Source organism: Harpia harpyja, chromosome Z, assembly GCF_026419915.1.
Source record: "Harpia harpyja isolate bHarHar1 chromosome Z, bHarHar1 primary haplotype, whole genome shotgun sequence".
Classification (NCBI taxonomy): Eukaryota; Metazoa; Chordata; class Aves; order Accipitriformes; family Accipitridae; genus Harpia; species Harpia harpyja.
Genome location: NC_068969.1, coordinates 83,562,265 through 83,585,481, shown reverse-complemented (window position 1 = coordinate 83,585,481; position 23,217 = coordinate 83,562,265). Strand labels below are relative to the sequence as shown.

Below are 23,217 nucleotides of genomic sequence, written 5' to 3'. Positions count from 1 at the left end.
TTTCTTGCTGTGTCACTGTGCTAGACCAACTCTTTTTCAATGTACTATTTTTAGGGCAAAACTGTAGTTTCATAGATGAACTTACGCTATTAGCTCATTAAGTACACCAGAGGTATTACCAAAACCTGAAGTACTTGCACAGGCAGTATGTTAATCAGTAAATTACCTTAACAGTTTGTGAAAACAGAACTGTAGCCTTGCCAATAGTAAAGCAATCTGTTCACATATCACAAACCAGTGCCAATCTCTACCATATGGATGTCCATTCTAACGCAATTATTTAACTCTTTCTCACTAGAAGTCAGGCTTATAGAGTTCTATAAACTATCCAAGCCAAAACTGATGAGCATCAAGTACACACTGAATGCAGGAATCATCTGTACAGCATATGTTTGAATGTCACTGTAGGAAGATACAATTAAATAAGCTCCACACTGGTTTGATTTTGTATTATTTATAGCTTAGGAGGAAAACATAATTGCTTTTGTGACAACAGCATTTCTATCATGCAAAGAGATTCCTTTCTAAACTGACTTTTTCCTTTGTTTCTTCTTCATCTTATTCACACCTTCTTCTCTTTCTGCTTTTGTGGAATGCATTGGCCTGTTGACTCTTCAGGCAAACAGCTTATTTTGGCTGCCAGATTCTCTTTTTATTTCATCCCATGCAAATAGTCTAGACAAATGATGGTCTATCCTTTCTTCCATAATAAAGGATTGCTTGCAGGGGGGAAAAGCAAATCAAAAAAACCCAAGTCCCAACTGTTTTGTTATCATTGTATTAAGCAGGAAATTTCTGCTTTTTGGGGGGGCTGAGGTTTGTATTTTTATGCTGTATTCATTCGTTTATTGCTTCACCTTTGCCATCATCATAGAACCTCTTCTCTAGAACATGATGGTTTTGCCCTTTCTCCCTTCTTGTTTTCTAGGTCTAACTTGCCTACTTGTCTTTTCAAGTATCCATTTTTTCCTTCTAGAATTTTATGCACCTTAATATTTCTCATGCTCCCACCTTCCCACTGTCTTCCATAAATATCCAATTGTTCCATTTTTTCACTCTTCTCTCTTTTAGTGGATAACAGCTGGCTTAGCCTGACCAGAGATACTCTCCTTTCCTTCTCATTCGTCTTGTACTATACTCTATGGGCCTTGATAACATCTTCACTTTCAGTACTTCCTTTTCCCTTCTTTTGTCTCTGAAATAAAACTTAAAATACACTCCACTTAAAATACAATCATGAAAAAAAAACAAAAAGCAGCAGATTTTGGTCTTTACGCTGCTAGTCTGCAGGTCTTGTAGACTTTGTACTCCCTTTGTTTGAAAAAAAACCCTCCCAATAATATAACTGAAGCACATACTGTGACAGTTAGAATGAGGTAATAATGCAGATGTCTTTTGATCCCCTCTTATGTACAGTGGATATTCAGCACACTTTCTAAATATGCATGGCGTCAACAAAGAAGTTAATTACTCACTGTTGAAAAGTTAACTTTAAACTAAGACAAGCAATAATAAAAAAGAAACATTTTCTGTCATTCTATTGAATATGATTGTTCTCTGCAATGCTTTTCATGTTCAAGGATCATATCCTGCAAGCAGTCCATCCCAAGAAGCAGGAAGTCAGGCAAAAATGCCAGGGGGCCTGCATGGATGAACAAGGCACTCTTGGCAAAACTCAAACATAAAAAGAGAGTATATAAAAGGTGGAAACAGGGACAGGTAACCTGGGAGGAATACAGAGACACTGTAAGCATGCAGACATACAGGTAGGAAAATCAAAGCCCAGGAACAGAATCTGGTAAGGGATGTCAAAAACAACAAGAAAGGCCTCTATATCAACAGGTAAAGGAAGACTAGGAAAAATGTGGACCCACTGCTGAATGTGGCAGGGGCCCTGGTGAAAGAAGACATGGAAAAGGCAGAGATAATTAATGACCTCTTTGCTTGGTCTTAACTAGTAAGACCACCCTTCAGAAATCCCAGAGACCAGGGGAAATTTGGTGCTACCGGCCCATCAGGCCTTACTTCCATTGCTGGGAAGGTGATAGAGCAGCAAATCCTGGAAACCAGTTTCCAGACAGTTGATCAACAAGAAAAATCCAGGAACAGTCAGCATGGATTCACGAAGGGGGAGTTATGCTTGACCAACCTGATAACCTTCTATGGTGAAATGAAAGGCTTGGTAGATGAGGAGAGAGTGATGGATATTGCCTACCTAGAGTTCCATATAGCTTTTGACACTGTCCACAGTAACACCCTTACAGAGACGATGATAAAGTAGGGGCTGAATAAGCAGACAGTGAGGTCATTTGAAAATGGAATAAACAGCTGTGTACAGAGCATTTTGATCAGCAGTACAAAGTCTACTTGGAGGCCAGTAACTAGCTGTGTGCCTCGGGGGTCAATACTATGTAATACAGTGTTCAATGCCTCCATTAATGATCTAGAGAATGGGGCAGAGTGTATTCTCAGAATTTTGAGATGACACAGACCTGGGAGGATTGGTTGATACACCAGATGTTTGTGCATCCATTCAAAGGGACCTTGACAGGCTGGACAAATGGGCTGACAACAACCTCACGAAGTTTAACAAGTGGAAGTAGAAAGTAGCTTTGCACAAACGGCCCCTGGGTGACCCCGTGGACATCAAGGTGAACATGAGCCAGCAATGAGCATTTGCCACAAAGAAGATCAACATCTTCCTGGGCTGCATTAGGAGGAGTGTTGCCAGCAGGTCAAGGGAGGTGATCCTTCCCTTTTATTCAGCACTGGTGAGGCCACACCTGGAGTGCTGTGTCCTCTTCTGGGCTCGTCAGTATAAAAGAGATATGGACATACTGGAGAGAAATAATGAAGTGCCATGAAGATATTGAAGGGACTGGAGCATCTCTCTATGAAGAAAGGCTGAGAGAGTGGGGACTGTTCAGCCTGGAGAAGGGAAGGCTCAAGGGGAATTCTTCAATACATATAAATATCTGAAGGGAGTGTGCAAAGAAGCTGGAGTCAGGCCCTTTCATTGGTGTCCAATGACAGGACAAGAGGCAATGGTAACAAGGAAACACAGAAACTGTCTAAACATTAGGAACAGCTTTTTTTACTGTGAGGGTTACTGAACATTGGAGTAGTTTGCCCAGCAATGGCTGTGGAATCTCCATCCTTGGAAATATTAAAAAGCCATCCGGACACGGTCCTGGGCATCCTGCTCTAAGTAGCTCTGCTTGAGCAGGGAGGTTGTTCCAGATGCAACCTCAGCCATTCTGTGATTCTGTGATTCTGTTATATTTTAGTCATGGTACTTAGAGTTTGTGGGTTTTCCATCCACCTAGGCAGACTGTGATTGATAGCCACCTTACACCTTTTTCTATATCTCATTGGTGACATTCAGAAGCCACAATATTCCTAACGATTCAGGAAAAAATAAAAGGCAAGTAAATAGCCATAAATGGCAAATAGCAATCAAGAATGTTTCACCCTAAAAACTTTTCCCCTAAACTTTAGGGGAAACTATTTTTGTCATAATATAACAGTATTTCAGAGAAAAATGGTTTTTTGAAATGCACTGCACATGCAACACAAAGAAAGTTGTTGAAAATAGGCAGGTATAGAACTTTTTTTTCCCTAAAAATCATAACTACATTAAGACTCAGTGACATTAAAGGAAATAATGAAGTTGGAGCAAAACTTATTCGTTCCTCAGATTCTTTTTTTATAATGGAAAGCACAGCTAATTGGTACTGAAAAAAGGCTATTTTCAGATATATGAAATAGTTCAAGAAAATGCCAACAAAATGTCAGTGGCATGGCTTTAAAATGGTCTTTTTCTCCTGGATTTAAATTTAAGCATGATCGTGGATTTAGGCATTTATGACCTCCAAGTACCCAAGCATGTGGAGACATAACAATCTCATCACCAAGATTCCTGAATATTCATGGAAGGTACAGCAAGGCCTTGATCCAAACCACACTGAAATCAACAGGAATCTTCCAATGATTTCATTAGGCTTTGGCTTGGCCTTCCAGACTAACAATTTACTGAAGCACATGAATAAAGACCCAGAGCATCACTACAGACTAAGGACTCCCAATTGTGTCCAAGCTAATCACAAGTTAATGAAACAAAAAATATTTTTGCAAATGTCAGGATTTTAAAATATGATTTCTCTCCTTTCCCAAGAGCAAAATAAATTGTGAGGTATTTCGGTCAAACTAAATCTGGATTTTTCAGTCGAAAATCTCACCCAGAGTTACTACAAAACAGAAGGTAAATGAGATTACACAGAAATTCTACATGTTGCAAATTCAGAAGTACTAGAACTCTGTAAAGGAATATGGACTGGAAAGCTTCTGAGTGTGTACAACCTCTTTTGCAAAGTGAGCCTTACGAAAGAATAAATAAACCCCTTTTTCTGTTGTTTACAGTATAAGGAAGTGCAAGTGGCAAGATAGAAGTATGCAGCTGCCTACAAGTTGTTTTTTCCAGCTACTAGTAAAAGTTAACATTTGCTAGCAAATATTAATTTCTTACTCTCATGTACTCTCAGATCAAATCAAAACATATCTAAATTAATCTATTTTCTATTTTCTTCTTTAAGCTTTGTGATTTTGATTATGTATATGGAATTACAATAAGGCAGTAATTACAAAATAACTAGTCATTATAAATAGAGTGTTATGTGTTTGATCCCTGTTATGGATTTGTGTGGCATGGGTTTTTTTGGTAGCAGGGGAGGGGGCCGCAGGGGTGACTCCTGTGAGAAGCTGCTAGAAGCTTCCCTGGCTCCAAGCCGGACCCGCCACTGGCCAAGGCCGAGCCCATCAGTGACAGTGGCAGCGCCTCTAGGAGAACAGATTTAAGAAGGGGAACCTGCAGTGACCAGGGGGATTGGAATGTGAGAGGAACATATATGCAGATACCGAGGTCAGTGAAGAAGGAGGGGGAGGAGGAGCGGGGGAGGAGGGGATGCCCCTGCAGCCCGTGGTGAGACAGCAGGCTGTCCCCCTGCAGCCCATGGAGGGGAGCGGGGGAGCAGATGCCCCTGAAGATGTCTGTGACTCCATGGGAAAGCCGGCGCTGGAGCAGTTTGTGACTGAAGATCAGCCTGCAGAAAGGACCCACACCAGGGAAGTTTGTGAGGAACTGCAGCCTGTGGAAAGGACCCACATTGGAGACGTTCGTGAAGGACTGTCTCCCAGGGGAGGGACCCCATGGTGGAGCAGGGGAAGAGTGATGAGTCCTCCCCCTGAGGAGGAAGGAGTGACAGAGACAAGGTGTGATGAACTGACCCCAACCCCATTCCCTGTCCCCCTGCACTGCTGAGGGGAGGAGATAGAGAGAGCCAGGAGTGGAGTTGAGCCAGGAAGGAGGGAGGGGTGGGAGGAAGGTGTTCTAAGGTTTGGGTTTACTTCCTAATATCCTTGTTTTGATTTGATTTGTAGTAAATTAAATTAATTTTGTTTTCTTCCCCAAGGCGACCCTGTCTTTTGCCCATGACCATAAGTGGGGAGTGATCCCTCCCAGTCCTTATCTCGACCCACGAGCCTGCCTTTATATTTTCTCCTTATCCCACCATAGCCGGGGGGAGGAGTGAGAAAGTGGCCTCGTGGTTCTTTGATACCGGCTGGGCTGAAACCATGACAATCCCGTAACTGGGTCTCTGGAACGTGCATCAGACTTTGGGTGATGAGCACTAAGGCTAACAAAGAAGTTACAATTGGAGGTCTTCTGTAAGAAATGTGCTATATTTCTATACATAGTAAATCATGTTTATACATATGGGGTTTTTTAAGTAGTGTTCAACAGGCTGCATTTTGATCCTGAAAGTATAGCCATTCTGAATTCCTTCCTGTTTCCACATCTGGGAAAAACCAGAGGAGAAAGTCATACTGAACTGACAAACATTTATCCCACCCCATTTCCCACTCACATTACATGCTTTCTGTGCAGAAGCAAGTACAAGATGGTTTGAAAACAAAACCCAAATTATTAATTAATTATTAATAATTATTAATTATACCTCTCAATCATCTACCAAAGGTCTTGGGAGTCTGGGGAGGCCCCTGCTGACTGGAAGCTAGCCAATGTTATTCCAATTTACAAGAAGAGTGTGAGGGAAGACCCAGGAAACTACAGACCTGTTACTCTAACCTCAGTTCCTGGAAAAATTATGGAGAAGAACATACTGGGTACTCTTCAAAGGCATTTAAAGAACAATGCAGTCATCAGGTCCAGTAGACATGGGTTCATGAAGGGAAAGTCCTGTTTAACTAGTTTGATATCCTTCTACAATAAGGTCATCCACCTAGTGGATGAAGGGAAGGCAGTGGATGTAGTTTTTATGGATTTTAGTAAGGCTTTTGATAGTGTCCCTCACACCATCCTTCTGGACAAGTTGTCCAACTGTGAGATGAGTGGGTACATGGTGCGCTGGGTGAAGAACTGGTTGAAGGGCAGGGCTCAAAGTGTTGTAGTGAATGGGGCTATCTCTGGCTGGCGACCGGTCACCAGAGGTGTTCCTCAGGGTTCAATTCTAGGGCCAGTTCCAATCAGTATTTTTATCAATGATCTGGATGCAGGAGTTGAATGCACCATTAGCAAGTTTCCTGATGATACCAAACTGGGAGGTGATGTTGAATCTCTTGAGGGACAAGAGGCCTTGCAGAGGGATCTCGATATAATGGAGCATTAGACTATGATTAATGGGATGAAATTTAACATGTTGAAATGTTGGACTCTGCACCTAGGATGAAGTAACGCCAGGCACAAGTATAAATTGGGAGAGGAGTGGCTGGAAAGCAGTGCTTCAGGAAGGGATCTGGGGGTGCTGGTTGACAGCAGGCTCAACATGAGTCAGCGGTGTGCCCTGGCAGCCAAGAGGGCAAACCCCATCCTGGAGTGCATCAAACACAGTATAACCAGCTGGTCAAAAGAGGTGATTAGCCCGCTCTCTGCAGCGTTGGTATGGCCTCACCTTGAGTATTGTCTGCAGTTCTGGGCCGCACAATTTAAGAAGGATGTGAAGGTCCTTGAATGCATACAGAGGAGGGCAACAAAGCTGGTGAAAGGGCTGGAAGGCATGTCCTGTGAGGAGCGGCTAAGGACTTTGGGCTTGCCTCGTTTGGAGAAAAGGAGGCTGAGGGGTGACCTCATTGCTCTCTGCAGCTTCCTGAGGAGGGGAAGTGGAGAGGGAGCTGCTGATCTCTTCTCCCTGGGATCCAGTGATAGGACACGTGGGAATGGTTCAAAGCTGCACCAGGGGAGGTTTAGACTGGACATTAGGAAGCATTTCTTTACTGAGAGGTTGGTCAAACACTGGAGCAGGCTTTCTAGAGAGGTGGTCGACGCCCCAAGCCTGTATGTGTTTAAGAAGCAGTAGGACAATGCCTTTCAAACATACTTTATCTTTTGGTCAGCCCTGAAGTGGTCAGGCAGTTGGACTAGATGATTCTTGTACATCCCTTCCAACTGGAATTATTCTATTCTACAAGAGCAACAGCAGGCTCTCTGTGTTGGCCATTTTCCTCCTAGGACTGAATTATCATCTGCATTTGAGTAAATCTGAAGAGCAACATTACTTTTTCCCTGGGCAGCCAAGTTTTGGGCCTTCCATCAGCCCCTGACACCCTGCCCAGTTTTACAGGGGCTCTGTCACAGCAGGCAGAACATGAGCAGTGGCCAAGTCACAGGGGGTTGATGACACAACTGGCCTAGGGGGGTTGTAGAAAGGGCTGTGTGGTAAGCCAGCCTAGGTTGGAGGTATGCTGGTAGGTGAGCAAATGCTGAAGTGAGAGAACAGGGAAAGAGGCGTGGAAGGGGACAGCAGGGCCACAGGCGAGGAGGCAGGGGCTGCCTGTGGTGCAACAGATAGTGAATGCTTCTCCTTTGCTTTTAGGGCCAGCGGCCCAGAAGAGGACATGACTGGATCATGGCACACTCCTGTTCTCAGTCACTCATCCAGAGCGATTTTCAGCTTTCTAAAAAGACATCAACACAGAGATAAGGACTCAGAATAACATCTGGCTGGTGCTATTTTCAAGCCATCAGCTCCTGGCACCAACCCCAGTAATGTAACGGCCACGTCACAGTCAGCACAGGCTGGCAGTGGCCCAGGCCACCCTGTGGCTGGTGACAAGGACAGCCCAGGATGGGTGTCTCCTGGCTGCCAGGAGACCTGGGACATACAGCCTTGGCTTGAGGCTGGGAGAGCTCTGGGCAGGGGTTGCCTGGGGCGACCAAGGGTGGCTGCGCCCGTTGTTTGTTGATACTGTCCTGTTTTTCACAGCCTCAGGCCCAGACAGGGACACAACTAGAACATGGTGCACTCCCACCTTCTCCTTCCTCGGCGACTCAGCCAGAGATTTCTGCAGCTTTCTACAATGCCGTTGACTTAAGGACAAGTACACACAGCCCCAGACTGCACTACACCATGGTCTCACAGGCAGCTGGAAGCTACCCATAGCCATGGACAAAGTGAGCTCCTTAACACCTTCCTTCCCTTTCTGAAACTTACCTTTAAGTAAAGTTTCTGATTTATGAACCCATTGGCTGGTTCTTCTGGTTTGTGTGGGCATTTGGGGAAAACTTTTGTGCCTTTCATTATGTAACAAGAACCAGCATTTATTAAAGCTGGCAGCATGCATATATCAATGGTAAATGGTCTCCCAATGCCCATTTGCCTTACTTCCACATTGACATCTGAGATCCTCCTTCCTCCCAGTCTTTAAACCTAGCTTGCTTAATTCGTTAATTCTTCAATCTGATATCAGCAGATAAACAGAAACAGTTTCATCTTCATGAACTTTGCAACATTTTATAGGCATTTAACTATGACCCAAAAGATAACATAATTACTTCAAAATGTGATCCAATCATCTGAACGTCAAACTGCAAGCAGGATGAAAATTTAATGTACTCATGTAATTGAATAACTGTAAATTCCTTCTGAATTATCACTTTTAAAGTACGTCTTTATTTCCTGTTCTTACAGGAAATAGTATTGTACATAAGTACCCATTAGTCACATTTATTAATTATTTTTCTTACAAGTTGGATACCTTTTTTCAGTGAACTACAATTTGAAAAAAAGTTTTTCTATATGTTAGATTAATATAATTACTACTTTTCTGGAATTATAAAACATTCATGCTTATGCAAAACATTTGAACTTAAAAACATGCACCTGTTTATATATATATATATCCTCCTGATAAAAAAAATTATCCACTTTTATTTTGGACAGGAATAAGAGGCATATGCCCTCCTCCTCCTTATGTTGTAACCAAATGAAATACTATGAACATCCATTTGGTGGTTCATTTCCAAAATTCAATTTTATTTTTTTTTAAATCAGTCAAATGATTTTGTTTTTCCTGAACAAATCATTAATTTTTCTTCTATATTTTAAAAGATACCAGTACATAAAATTTAAGTTTAAAATTGAAAATTTCAATTTTGCTTTCAGTATGATAAAGTAATTTTCTATATAAAGACACATTTTTGGCATTTTCTCTATGAAGACACAATTTTTTGTCACATCTATATTGTCCTGAATAACTCCCTAACAGCATGGGTTGAATTTCTCACTAATTCTGATTTTAAAAATTTACAGTCATCAGAAATTACAGTGTTAGCTAGGGATTACAAATAAGAAGCGAAGTACTTCCAAGTATCAGAAGAATGAAGTTCTGAACCTTCTCTGGGATAGGAAGAGTGAGGTTAAAAAGCAGCTACTTTTCAAATAGCTTTTTTTTTTTTTGGTAGAGACCCTAAAGGTAAAGAGGTAGACTCGGCAACAAAGACTTTCAGTGTACTTGTTGCAGTGTGATTACATTTAAGAATATGAAAAATCTTGTGATATGAAAAAATTTATTACATATTCCAAAGCTGACTCCGGCTTTATTCTATGATACCAAATTTAGCTCACAATTTCATAGTAGTGCCAAGTGTCTTATAAGTTTATGTGGAACTCAGAAAGATACCTTTCTGATCTGAGGTGACTAGACTACAGTACATTGCAATCCAAACCCAATCAAAAAAAACCCCCACCCTGTAAGACTGTTTTGAAAGCTACTGATATTGCATTTTTTAAACTTTCCTATGTCCTACTTTCTTGTTATAAGCTTTTAAGAAACAACCAAAATATTTCAGATTCTTTCTTACTATTGGAGACTGAAAAAGTAAACTGGAAAGATCTCAACTTCAGCTCTGAAAGGTGCCAAATATTTTTGAAGTGCTGATTCTCTGTGCTGCTGCTTCTCACCTACTGAGGAAGAGTCCACTATTCTGAACCGGTACCTGAGTTTGCAGATTGTTTTTTTCCCTTGTTAAAAGTAAAGAAATGTAAAGTAGTATAAACTGAAAGGGAAGCATATCAGTATGTTTGGAGCATTTATTTAATATGATCTTGCAATGCCTTCCTTCAAATGTAGTGAAACAAGGTTGTATATGACAATGGACCAGTCAATCATTTTGACGTCAAGAGCATTTCAATATCAGCTATATTTTCCACAGTCACACTGGAAGCAGATTGAATGGAAATATGCAAATAATAAGGGATATATGATGTCAGTGCTGGAGGCTGACAAATTACTATCTTGAATACACATTTTGTTACATTTTAATATTGCTGTGAGTATGGCATACATTTCTTAGGCTGACGCTATACACTGGTTAGCATTTTCTTTATGTATGTAAAAGCACCAATTAACTTTTTTTACTTATTTGCTTAATTAATTATCACATCATAGGAATGCTGATTAAGCAATATGAACTCATAAAATATGTCCTGAAAAACTGCTGCACCACCCATTGCCCCTTTTTATAAACACGTGCAAATATAAGATTCCTTGTGAATTAATCCAATCTTTCATCAGTACCCTTTGTACTCTAAACTACGTATTTTAGCTGTTTGTATTAAGTTTGCTTGCTCCAAGTACAAGGGCTTTCATCACTTGAAAACTATTAACCTGTCCAGCTCACCACTACTGAAAGACTTTCTTCATGTTCAGTATAATTTCCCTTTCTGTTAATATTGCTATTTTTCTTCAAGTATTCTTTAGAAAAAAGCAGTACTTCCAACCAAAAGAAGTAAAACTATGTCCTAAAGATTCTAACTACTAAGCACAATTACAGCCACTTTAAAAAGATTAATTTATTGTCATTTTCTTGAAGAGTAATAAACACATTCTGTGTACATTTAAAAGAGGGGAAAAAAAGAAGAAGAGAGAAGAAGAGTTATAGGGCTGAGTCCTAAAAAGGGAAATCGGAAGAAAAAAAAATAGGATGAACCATTGCAAATTTATGGTAGTAAGATAGAAGTTTGGTAAGACTAACTTTTTCCTATATTTGGGGGCGTGTGTGCCTTTCACCCCACCACTCCCTGCAGGTTTTTTCTACCTACCTTCCCATGGGTCTTTTCTATTCTTACTCAATTTCTTTTAATAATTTCACTGTTAGGGCTCATTTAATTCTCATTTCAGTATCATTAAGGATATCAGTATATCAGCATAGCTATGAGTCTAAATCAAAGATGATAAAACCTCAAAAATCACCAAGATCAACAGCGCAGCTGAATATCAGAGGGTAGCTCTGGACACTCCTCTGTTTGGTTTCCTAAACTTGCAGACACAGAAAAATCTCCATTACTTAATAAGGAGCCATTGTTCCATTGCTATTTAAAAGGAAAAATAAAATAAAAAAAAAAAAAAAAGATCCTTTCCAGGAAGAGAAAGGTGGATTACGGTGCTATGAACATCAAGACAGTAATATTGCAACACATGCCCAAAGGATTAACAGGCTGTACTCTGCTTCAGCAGAAAATGATTTATAAAATGCCTGTGATAATTTTTACAAAAATATTCTCTCCCCCAAAAAACCTCTTGTGTCTCCAGAATATTTATTGCCTGCCTCTAAATATAAAATATATGAAAGCCAATGCCACAGCCCCCAAACCTTGTTTCTAAGTCCGTGTCACACAGTGTTACAAGCTCTGGAGAGAAAAGAAATGGACCATGCCAAGTGGCTGCCAGTGGATACTAGAGACAGACTGTTCTTTTAGATTCTGTGTGTGACCATGGCCAGGCTTCTCTTGGGTTTGTCACTGGTAAATGGGGATGACAGTCTTCTGCTATGTCACTGACATACCATGTAAATAGATTTATTGAAGAATACTACGAAAGCATATGGATCTATGTGAATGAATGGTACTCATTTCAATTTGACCTCATTAGGGTTAATTCTCTTATAGTTGTCCTTTAGTCTTCTTCATAACCACTCTTGTATTGAAATGATGGAAATTGCCATTTACTGTACTTCATGCCTTAAGTATGCAAAACTAACAGTTACCAGAGAAAAGAGAGTATGTCTTCCTGTCATGTTATTCTGTCCTCTCTGTCACTGCCCTGACACACAGTCAATGAGTCTTGAGAGCTCAGCACTGATACTTAAAACACAAGGGTCTCATTTTCTGTAGGTTTACCTCTTTGATGACAGTCTGATGAATGTCACACCAGCACAGGGAAAGGGGCAGAAGCACATGATTTGGGACTTATCTTTCAATGGTAACTAGACTATAGATTGTTTTTTCCACAATGCCAAGAAGCATTCTTGGGTATTTGGAAGTCATGGACAGGCAGACAAGAGAGCTCTTTAACAATTGAACAACCTATCAGGACAAATGAGATTGTAGCCAAGCCAAATTTTTTCCAAAGGAATCTCTTTAAACAGTGTGGTTGTGCATATGGATATGGCACAGGGTAGCAGATGATGTCCTAGATGGACTTAGGACTCAAGAACAAGAAACCACTTGTGTGCTCTAGAAAAGAAAGACACATCTATACCCAAAACAAAAAGCAGTGAGAAGAGAAGGAATCAAGTAACTCTGACTCATAGTCAACATGGTACAAAGAACTGTCATGCTGAGATTTCCTAGATCTGAGTAACTTCATTTAGATGCTGGAAACTGTTTAATTGCATCAACATAACACTGTCCATAGCATTAGCTATTTTCAGATTTAGACTATAAAAAGTATGTAGAAAACCTTTAAAAATGGAAGCACTAAAAAAATGAGAATATTGGTTTCATTATAAGCAGGGTAAGGGAACTAGAAATTGAATCTTCTCCAGGCTGGAGGTACTTAGCCTGAACTAGAATAAGTGTCAGAGAGAAGGCTCAAGACCTCTATAATTTCAATAAAAAATTTTTGAAGGTGAAAAAGACTGTATAAAACTTTGGTATATAGCTAGAATTCTCCTTTCATAGCGATTTTTTCCCCACAAAATTGGAAAATATGATTTTTATTTAAAGAATTTGACAAAGAGATTGTACTGCCAAAAGTTGCTTGCTTATTAAGAGCGAATTTTCCTTGCTGATACAATGCTTGCCATCAGCAATATCTGATAATCATTCTCAAGATGTGTGAGTACACAGAGAGTGTCTACTGGCATCTTTAGAAAGATGATGAATTTCAAAGTAAGATGCAACATAAAGAGTGTGAAAAACATGTATAGCTCAAAAGAAGTTTATACTGCAATATTCCTTATTTAACCATTTTATTCAAGAAAGAACACCAGGAGATGTGTCTTTGGCTCCAAAGAGTAATGTCCAAGAAGAGCAAAAATATTCATCCCTCAAATTAAAACATGTAAATGTGAATAATTACATCAAAATCAGGAATTTTAACATATAGCAAATCCGAAGCCTAATTTAGCTCAATCTGTTTCCTTAGAGAACAAAAATGCAAAGTTCTGCAAAAATGCTAGACAAACTAGGGAGATAGAAGTTTGGTCTAAAGTGGCCAGAGAGTATTTCCCATTTCTAGAGATAGTGGGAAAGGAGGTCATAATGTAGACATGCAAGACAGATACTGAAATACGTTGGTTTAGGTTTTTTGTACCTAATGTATTTTATAAGAATAAAAGATACTTTGCCCTTAAATATGTTTCTCTGAATACTTTCCTGATCCCACATTCATGGTCAATCCAGGCCATTCAAGGTCACCTGCCTATTAGTCCAGAAAGCTGGCAGCAGATGGTGAAGCTAAGAGTTGTATTTGCATTTGGAGATGTGGGGACAGCCTATTAAGAACTCTCACTTGCCTAATCTCATTTTCACCAACAGACTGAAACACAACCTCTCTCTTAGGGTATGGTGCAAGCAGGCAGCCTTCCAGAAATTACTTTACAGGCAAGTAAATCAGTGTTTCTCCTCCTGTAAAGTCATTCTCAGTGGTATTGCTATTTAGAGGCAGCACGACAAAGAATCATACCAAGAAACATGGCATTGCCCCAGTGGGAATGTAGTAGCACAGAATTAAAATAGAGGGGTTTCAGGCTGCTGTTTGGTAGAGATTTAAGCTCTAGTAAACAGGCCCCTGTGGAGAGATGAAGTGGAAAAGTGTTTAACCCTTTTTTACCTATTAGGATGGCATCAGAGTTGTTTTACCTTGTATTTGACAAAGTTTGCCAATTTCTATTCCAACTCTGTTGCAAACCCAAGCTGTAAAAAGACCTCATAAATCGTAGGAAAAAAAAAATTAGTAGAGCAGATAGTACTGCCCTCCTTTATTAATATAAGTGTTAGTAATACTAATATAAATGTTAGTATTTGTTCTTCATGACACAGAAGTTTCTGGGAGACTTATCACGGGCTGAGGCAAAAGCAGCAGCCAGGACTGACCCAGGATGTCAAGGCCTGGGGCATCCCTTAAAGCCTGGCCAGATGCAGGCCTCTGCCCCTGACCAGGGCTCCTGAGGTCTGGCCGGCTCCCTCCCTACCCCCTACTGCCCCTGACAGGCCCGGGCCACACCTGTCCTCCTTGCTGCACCACTGCAGGATGGGACGGTCCCCGCCACCCCCTTGGTTCTTCCTCCCCCAGGAGGCTGCACCCCCCAGGGAGGGCTCTGCCCAACCTGGTGTGTGCCCAGCTCCCAGCTTGTACAACCAGGGATGGTCCCACTGCCGCAGCACTTTCCTGAGCCCCAAGCTGTGGGTGGAAGCTGGGCCCCAAGGCCAGGCCATGGTGGATAGGCCCCAGGGCTGTGCCAGAGGCTGCCCTGCAGCCCGCCCAGCTGAGTGTCATAGGGCCAGGACTCACAGCAGTGTTAGAGACCACAGTTAGACACCATGGGGCCTTGCCTCACAGCTGTGCCAGTGTTTTCCCCAGTGACTCCCCCGAAGTAAGTTGCAGCAGGGCCTCACCAGGGGCCTTGGGCTGTCCCCACAGCTACAGCTGAGCCGAAAGTCATCAATCTCATCTTTCCCCCTAGTCCCTGCCACCAGGAATCTCTGGGCTGACCCTTCTGCCTCCACCCCTGCCACCTCTGGGGCCTCCTCTTGCCCCTGTGCTTTACCATATCTCCATATCCCTGCCCTGGCTCTGTGACTTTGTCACAGGCCCATGCTCCTGCCCAGGCCCCAGGCCCCACTCCAAAACAGATCAAATCAAATTTAAAAATGTTGTTCATCCTTTATTGAGGTGGAACAAGTATTTCCTCCTCACCAAAAATTTTAGTTGCTAGATACTTTTGAAAAAAGTTGAATCTTCTGAGGTATTCAAAGTTTGATCATGGTCTTGCCTCTGCAATAAATAATTTACCTTAGGCTTTTTGTTCAGGTATTTCTGGTATTTGGAAAAATATCACATAATGTTGGGGGGGGGAAATATTTTTCATCAACTTGTCTCCTAATTCTTCTATTATCAAAGCCCTATAGAATTAATTCCCATACTAACCTTACATTTTTACAAAGCCTCTAGATTAATATACTGTTGTGTACGGAAGGGTTAAAAGATGGAATTTTGGTCCGTGGATGAACACTGAGTAAGAAATAGATAACTAAAAAACGTAGTCAGCACAGGGAACAGATAGTTTATTGTCTATTGTTTGAAATGCTGACCATAGGGATAAGAAAGTAGAGCAATCTTAGGGGAGGTAGTACGTGCAATAATGGAGGAATACAAGGCACCACACGTAATTTTGCTTACCTTGCAAAAGTCCTGCTATTGGTTAGAGCATAGTTGACGTGACTGATGGATTATGGTAATTTGCTGCTTGCACAGAGCCCATGAACCAATAGAAGGGATGACTATGGCACGTGCAGCATGCCTGGCCAGCGGGCGCATGTGCCATAGGCTTCCTATGTTGCAATCGAGGCGTGTTTCGGCACTCATTGGCAGCGAGTGTCGACACCTGTTCCTCCACAAATGTATAAAATACTGGGGTTTTCTGAAGAGCAGTGGGCTCGTGTACGGCAAGGTCACTGTTGCCTCTGTGGGGACTTCCACATAAAGCTGGCACCTACCAACTGCTGGACTGGGCTCACGGCTCAAGATGACACAAGAATGTATGGAATGTACGGATGGTTCATCTTCTTCTTCACAGTCCTTGGGTCGGTATGTTAATAGGTTTTTTTCGCTTTGTAAAATACCCTTAGCATAACGCATGTGTGTAGTTAATAAAAAGCTTGCTTCTTCCCTTATAATCAGTGTGTGTGCGTTTACCTTCTCAGGAATCCTCAAAACCACCCTAAAACAACTGTCTAGTCTGTAAACTTTCTAAAGTGGAAACTGTTGACACACTTTTTTCTCAGAGTACCAGGCACAGAAGACATCACAGCAAAACTAACTTTTTCATGTGAGCTAACTTACTGTGCCTTGGACACAGCTGTAGTAGTGACAATGCTCTATATCTGCAATAAAGCTAAAAGGTATTCTTTTATAAAACCTACCAATCTTCTTAGTAAAATTAAGAATCGTAAATGAAATGCATATACAAATTGCCTTCTGTTACTACCTTACTTTTTTTTTCCATTTAAAATTAATTTGTTTCTATGGCTTTCTAATTCTACTCTCTTATTGGCTCCTTTTTATATCTAATGAATGCAAATAGTACTTGATAGCATTTGGCATTTAAGAAAATAGCATATTACCACATGGAAATTGTTCAACAGTTCCTTTGAAATAATAAGGAAAATATTCTACTAATGGGTCAACTGATATGTCACCCAAATGCTACAAAATAGGCATTGGTAAGTTGAAAAGTCATGAAAAGAAATGGGGGGGGGGGGGGACCCACACACCAAACCCTGAAAATTTTGCAATTATTTCTTCTGGTTGTAAATCCAGAATGAGTTATAAAATGCACCCTGGAGCAGGACTGCCGTAAACCTTTCCCTTTTTGCTATGATTCTACTTTTTCTGTAAGTCAAGAACTATGGTCTAAACAAAACATCTGACATATTATGGAAAATGTGAAATATGTACATATCCAGAAAATTATGTTCTGCAGAAAATATATACATATATCTTGAATGTACTACTGTTATAAAATACAGTGCATTTTTTCTAAAATTTAAATATATGAATCGAATTCCCCACCGCAAAAACTCTTGATGAGTGTCAGAAAACTGGGATACCCATTTTAAGTCCTTTGAAGCCATCATGTAGCCCAGTACTGGCTGAGTGAAGCCAAAGTTCCCAAGGACAGATTTACAAAAGAAAAGCCAAAGTGTTCTACCTGTTCCCATCTTCTCACATCATCTCACAACAGTATCCTGTCTCTCTAACCCTTTCTGAATATAACACGTTTCTACAGACAGTTGATACAGGTGATCTTAGACCATAAGCAATAGGAAATGGAGATTAAAAGCAAAAGGGCCAGAAATCCTCCAAAATCTTCTGAACAGATGTGGCAAGCAAAGCATGTTTTTCTTCATGGAAATTAAAATAAAAATTAAAAAAAAAAAAAAAGAAAGCTAACAATTAAACGGTAATGTTCATGTTACAAAACGTTATAAAGTTAGAAAAGATTATTCTGTGGTTGTCAGTGCACTTTTAGTGATTCTTTTCCCCTGGTACCTCCACTCTGCATACAACATATCTAAGAAATTGTCTGTCATCAGATAACTGAGAGCTCCTTCATAGTATTTTTATACAATTTTCTGTTTTCTAATGTGAGTCCTTTAATCATATTTGGTAAAAAGATGCAATATCCTTTTAGACTGGAAGAAAAATAAAAAGTCTTCAGCAGATAAAATGCTTTGTAGTATTAACTGTCACGTTGAAATCTGGATTATATTTGAACTGGTTTAAAGTAATCACATTTTTTTTATCTCTCATACTTGCCACTAAAGAAACACAGAATAAGTTAAGTTTCTCTTAGACTTCTGTTTCATTAACGAGCTTTATTTACAAGTTCTTTAAATACCAAATAACAAGGAAACTGGTGGCAGTGGCAGCATTATATATATAATCCCTTGATTATATATGTATTTTTGATCATGCTTCTTATATACAACAATAAATTAATTGTAGTCAGCTACATCTGGATCCTAAAAAGGCTTATTAATGTATTAAGGTATAGTTAAACAAGGCGTTCCACTGCAGAGAGATTATTTGTTTGATGAAGTTAAGTCTATGCATAGCCAATAAGCAGTAGTATAGAGTCACAGGCAATCTATCTCAGTAGCTGCACTGATTTTTCATCAGGAAGAGAAAAGAAGTTACTATAACACTTTTTTTTAAGGCAGATTTAAGATAAAGTAAGTTCATTATTTATAGGAAGCTGCAGCATACACTAAATTTGAGTCAATTGGCTTCTTTCTAAATATTCTATTTGACAGTATCCCTTGAACAGGAAGATAATTGTGATCGTTTGTGACTAGAGAAGACTGGTTGAGCAAGACTCTCCTTTAAGGAGACTGCGTGTATCCTGTCCAATAGCACTTATACTACAGATGTATCAAGTAAGCAGAATAGCTAGGAATGACAAGTCCACTGCAAGAAAATCTTTATAGATGCTGAGTAAAAGCCAGGCTAGCTTCAGGTTCTTGCAGCTGCAAAGGTAACTTAACCAGTGCAGCCCTATCACTTATGTGCGTATTTAACTACAACTTCGATCCACCTTCATTTATCTGAATTATCAGTACAGCGAACTAATTATGATGTAGGAGTTAGATGTCTCTTGTCTTGGCTAGTTTCAGGTGACTTAATGATACCTGTTGTGCTTGGTCTTTTTGAAAGCTAGAACTGGAAAAGAATAGCCTGGGTAAGCAATTCAGCCATCAGCTGGGAAAAAAAAAAACAACAGGAGTTTCCGCTTAGGATGATTACAAATTTTCAGTCATAGCTGGGGTAGATGGAGAGTTACTGCCATCTGCTGGAAGGATTCCTTTCCTGAGTCAACTTTAAAGAAAAGTGAATGCTTTTTCATAAGTAAGGAAACATTAAAACTCTTACCATTGCTGAAATTTAGGTGCATAATATCTGTGTAACCATCTAAATGCTCATTATTCTAATGGCATCAAGAGTGTAAAATTATGAAAATATGGACCTAAATCTCCTTGCAATCCAATATTTGAATGGGGGAGTTGGTAACTAAACCAGATTGGTAAACATGAACTAGAGGGCGTAAACCATCCTGAAACTGGGCAATGAGAAGATGCAAAGGGAGGGGGAAATTAAAGACAAAGAGGTCTCTATGGAGAATGATTTGTTTAATTTTATAGCATAAATTTCCATACTACAGTTTCATTCATGAATATACATAAAAATATTACTTTAGGGGGAATAAAAAAAACAAGGTAAAAAGCATATATTATGGATAGGTAGCAGGGACCTCACAGGGAATACCCAGCTTTCTGTAAGAGTTGGTAGCTCCAGAAAGGGGGGGGGGGGGGGGGGAAACAAAATGAAAGAAGGGAAGGGAAGGAAAGAGGAAAGGAAAGGAAAGAGGAAAGGAAAGGAAAGGAAAGGAAAGGAAAGGAAAGGAAAGGAAAGGAAAGGAAAGGAAAGGAAAGGAAAGGAAAGGAAAGGAAAGGAAAGGAAAGGAAAGGAAAGGAAAGGAAAGGAAAGGAAAGGAAAGGAAAGGAAAGGAAAGGAAAGGAAAGGAAAGGAAAGGAAAGGAAAGGAAAGGAAAGGAGCCACACACACTCATTTTGTCCTCCTGCTAGGAGACCTCTGTTTAGGTCACAAAATACACATCACTATTTAGCACTGCAAAGTCATGTTGATGCTAAATGAACAGTACGCAGTAACATGTAGCTTACACAGCACTGGACATTTTTTAAGAGATTGTCTGTCTTCATTCTCAGTTCCATTTCAGCTATCTATAGTCCCAAATCCAGACAACGCTGATTACTCCTTTCCAGCTAAAGGCCTTTAAACATCAATTTTATATCAGCCTGCTGAAGATTTCAAGACAGCCATATTATATGTTGAACAGTTCAGTCTGAACTGTGGTGTGGACATCCGTAGTCAGCCCTCCATTTTTGCAAAGGTACACCAGAATGCCTATAGGCATATATATTCTACCAAGAAAGAGAGTAGATTTCATGCTTAGTCTCTATTTGCTGTCTTGAGGCTAGCATGACTCTATTGATATTGTCATTACATTAACTTATTCTCATTTGCTTAGAAATTAATGAAAATGGGAAGAAATTGCAATGAAGGATGGAGTGGAAATGGGACCAGCTAGGGTGAGGAAATCAAGACAGTTGAACTGCTTGAAAATACTGAGATGGGTTAAGGAGATGCAGTGTGTAATGGTTGGCTGGCTAAAGAAGGAAGAATATAAATACACGGTTGAGGAGTGTTGTGAGAGGGAACTATGATTACATGGTCAAATGATAGACTGATTTAAGGCTATCATGCCTAAAATATTTGCTGTACCAAGAAAAATTGCACCAAATGATATCATGATTCAAACTGCATGGTGAAGCTTTTATTTCCTCCTGGGCTGGGAGGTTTACATTTCATGTCTTTTATATCTCATCATATTGACCATTTCTAAGCTGCAAATAGTAGTTGTTAAATTCAGTGCACTGGAATTTCAATCATCTCAGTGATTATTTAGGTAGCCCTAACTTTGTCTGTAGGTCCAGTGTCCATTACTCTGGTACCAACAGCTTTAAAGTGACCAACACATATGAGATGTGCTGGGAGATCTCTTTTTAAATGCACACACAGAGACACACCTTATCCCATTTTGTCAGTTTATTCTGATGGGCAAGAGCAGTATGTTTTCCCTCTGCATGAGCTAAGTTCTGGAAAGTCTAAAATTTGCAGTTATTTTTGCATGGTTGGCAGCACTTGTATATATACTGTATTCCCATGCTGCTACGGGGCCACACTAGCTTTTTCTAGGTGTTATTTGGATAATTGCAGAGAAAAGCATTTCTCAAAAGTAGGATGCATCTTAATGGACAGAAATTTAGGACAATAATGCTCAAGGAGTATACAAGCTACCTGAAGCAACTACACTGATGTCAGTGTGATGCTGTGCTTGAGCTAACTAGAAAGAAAGACATGAAAAGTAGAGATAACCTGTATCAAGGGAGCGTAGAAAGATGTGTGAGAAATTAGGTAAAGAAACCTGCGTGTAACATTTATGATCAAAGTTCCTACATTCAGGATAAGTTGTTAAGCTTAATTGTAACTATATTTTTCTGAAGTCTAGAAGACCTAAGAAGAGATTAAACGTCAGAGGTACACTCAGATTCAACACAAATCTTATACAAACCTTTTATCTAGAAATGTCAAATGATAACAGCTTTTGAAAAACAGCTTTTCTGTAATTTTATGTAACGTTGTAGTGAATCTGTGATACAGTTTTGCAAGAAATTGAGAAACTTACAGAATCAGTCTGGACAAAGCCATTCCTTCTAAATAAATGTCAAAAAATGTGCAAGGTAGGTTCAAGTATTGTAACATAAATAACTTGTCACTTTGTGAATAACTTTTCATTTAGGGTCCAATCTAGTCTGCAAAGTACCCAGACCTGTTAGAAGCCATGCATGAATTAGAAAAACGAAACAAAAAAATTAATAGCATTTCTGTCTGTTAATAAAATGGTTGTGTTTTCCTTAAATAAATTAAAGAATAGGAAAAAAAAAAAAAAAAAAGCTTTTACTCTGGTGACCTCTTTCTTCCCCGAAAGGAGATGCACCCGTAAACAGCATATTTCTCACTGTCTCTTGCCTCTTAATATAGTAGAAGCAGTATCTTGTAATACTTGACTCTGTCAAGTAACTTATGCTTACACTCAGGTTTTCTATATACTCTGATCGTAGCCATCTTTCAATACTACTTGAGAACAAGGCAAACTTGCTGACTTGCTAAAGCCACTAGTCTGTGCTGTTGTATAAGAAATCTATATTATAGGCAATTTCTTAAAAACAGTTGTATTCGATTTTATAAGCATGTTTTGTACTGTTAAATAGTACCTACTAAATATTTTGGGTCTGGATTAAGCTTTAGCTTTTATTTTCCCAGCATCTGCTATATCATGACAATCTTGAATTAGAAAATGTATCATATTCAAAGTATCAAATATGTTTTAGTTCTCCTTTGATCTTTAACTAGAAATAAAAAATTGTATTAGGCTAACGGAAGTATTAAATCTTTAAGCTTTCAAGACCTAGATATTATCTCTAACAATTAAAATATGCAATGGGAAGAATAATTTTTTCTAATATAGATGTTAATGTAGAAGAAAGGGAAAAAAAAAAAAGGAGAGTGAGCAACCACTAGCAGAACTAATTTGTGAATGTTATATGCAGTCTACACTTAAGTAGTCTTTGTAGACTGCTTAATGATTATGGATAAGGATTAAGCTAAAGCTTCAAAAGGGTAATAATGCTATTTGGAAATTATCTTCCACTATAATACAAATGTTTTCAGGAGCGGGGGGCGGGGGGAAGTCCCTAAAACATATGCCTATTACATTTTAATGGGATCAAACTCATCCCAGAGGTAAAAAACATTATTGACACCCTTATAGTACTAACATATGGGTAAGAGTTTTGGGGGTTTTTTTGTCTTTTCAAAAACTTTAAACTGATTCTTTCTGCATTTTAACAACAGATTTACAATGGAGACTATAGATATTTTTGTTAATGTGACTTTTGGCTTTACCCTTTCTCCATATGGAGTTATATTATATGTATTAGAAAATAAGGCACCATAAAAAAGTTATAAATCTGAAATAAATTTTCTTCTTCCCATTTAAAAACATGAATTTTACATTCTACCATAAGATAAAACCTTTGTTAATGACACCTATAAGCAACTTCACAGAAGGGTGGCCTGCAGTTGTTTTCTATTATTATCTCTTCCACTCAATCAGCAGATGAAGGTAATCCTTTCTTGATGCAATGGATTTTATGTCTACAATATTTATACTCTATAACCATTTCCACTTCCCCTGTAAGTTACCTTTGTCTGTGA

General features: G+C 39.5%; 1 protein-coding gene across 3 annotated transcripts in view; it reads right to left on the bottom strand.

The window, feature by feature from the left end:
- PTPRD (protein tyrosine phosphatase receptor type D) overlaps nucleotides 1-23,217 on the bottom strand; it is a 1,297,083-nt gene that overhangs the window by 1,008,380 nt on the left and 265,486 nt on the right. The window lies entirely within an intron of this gene.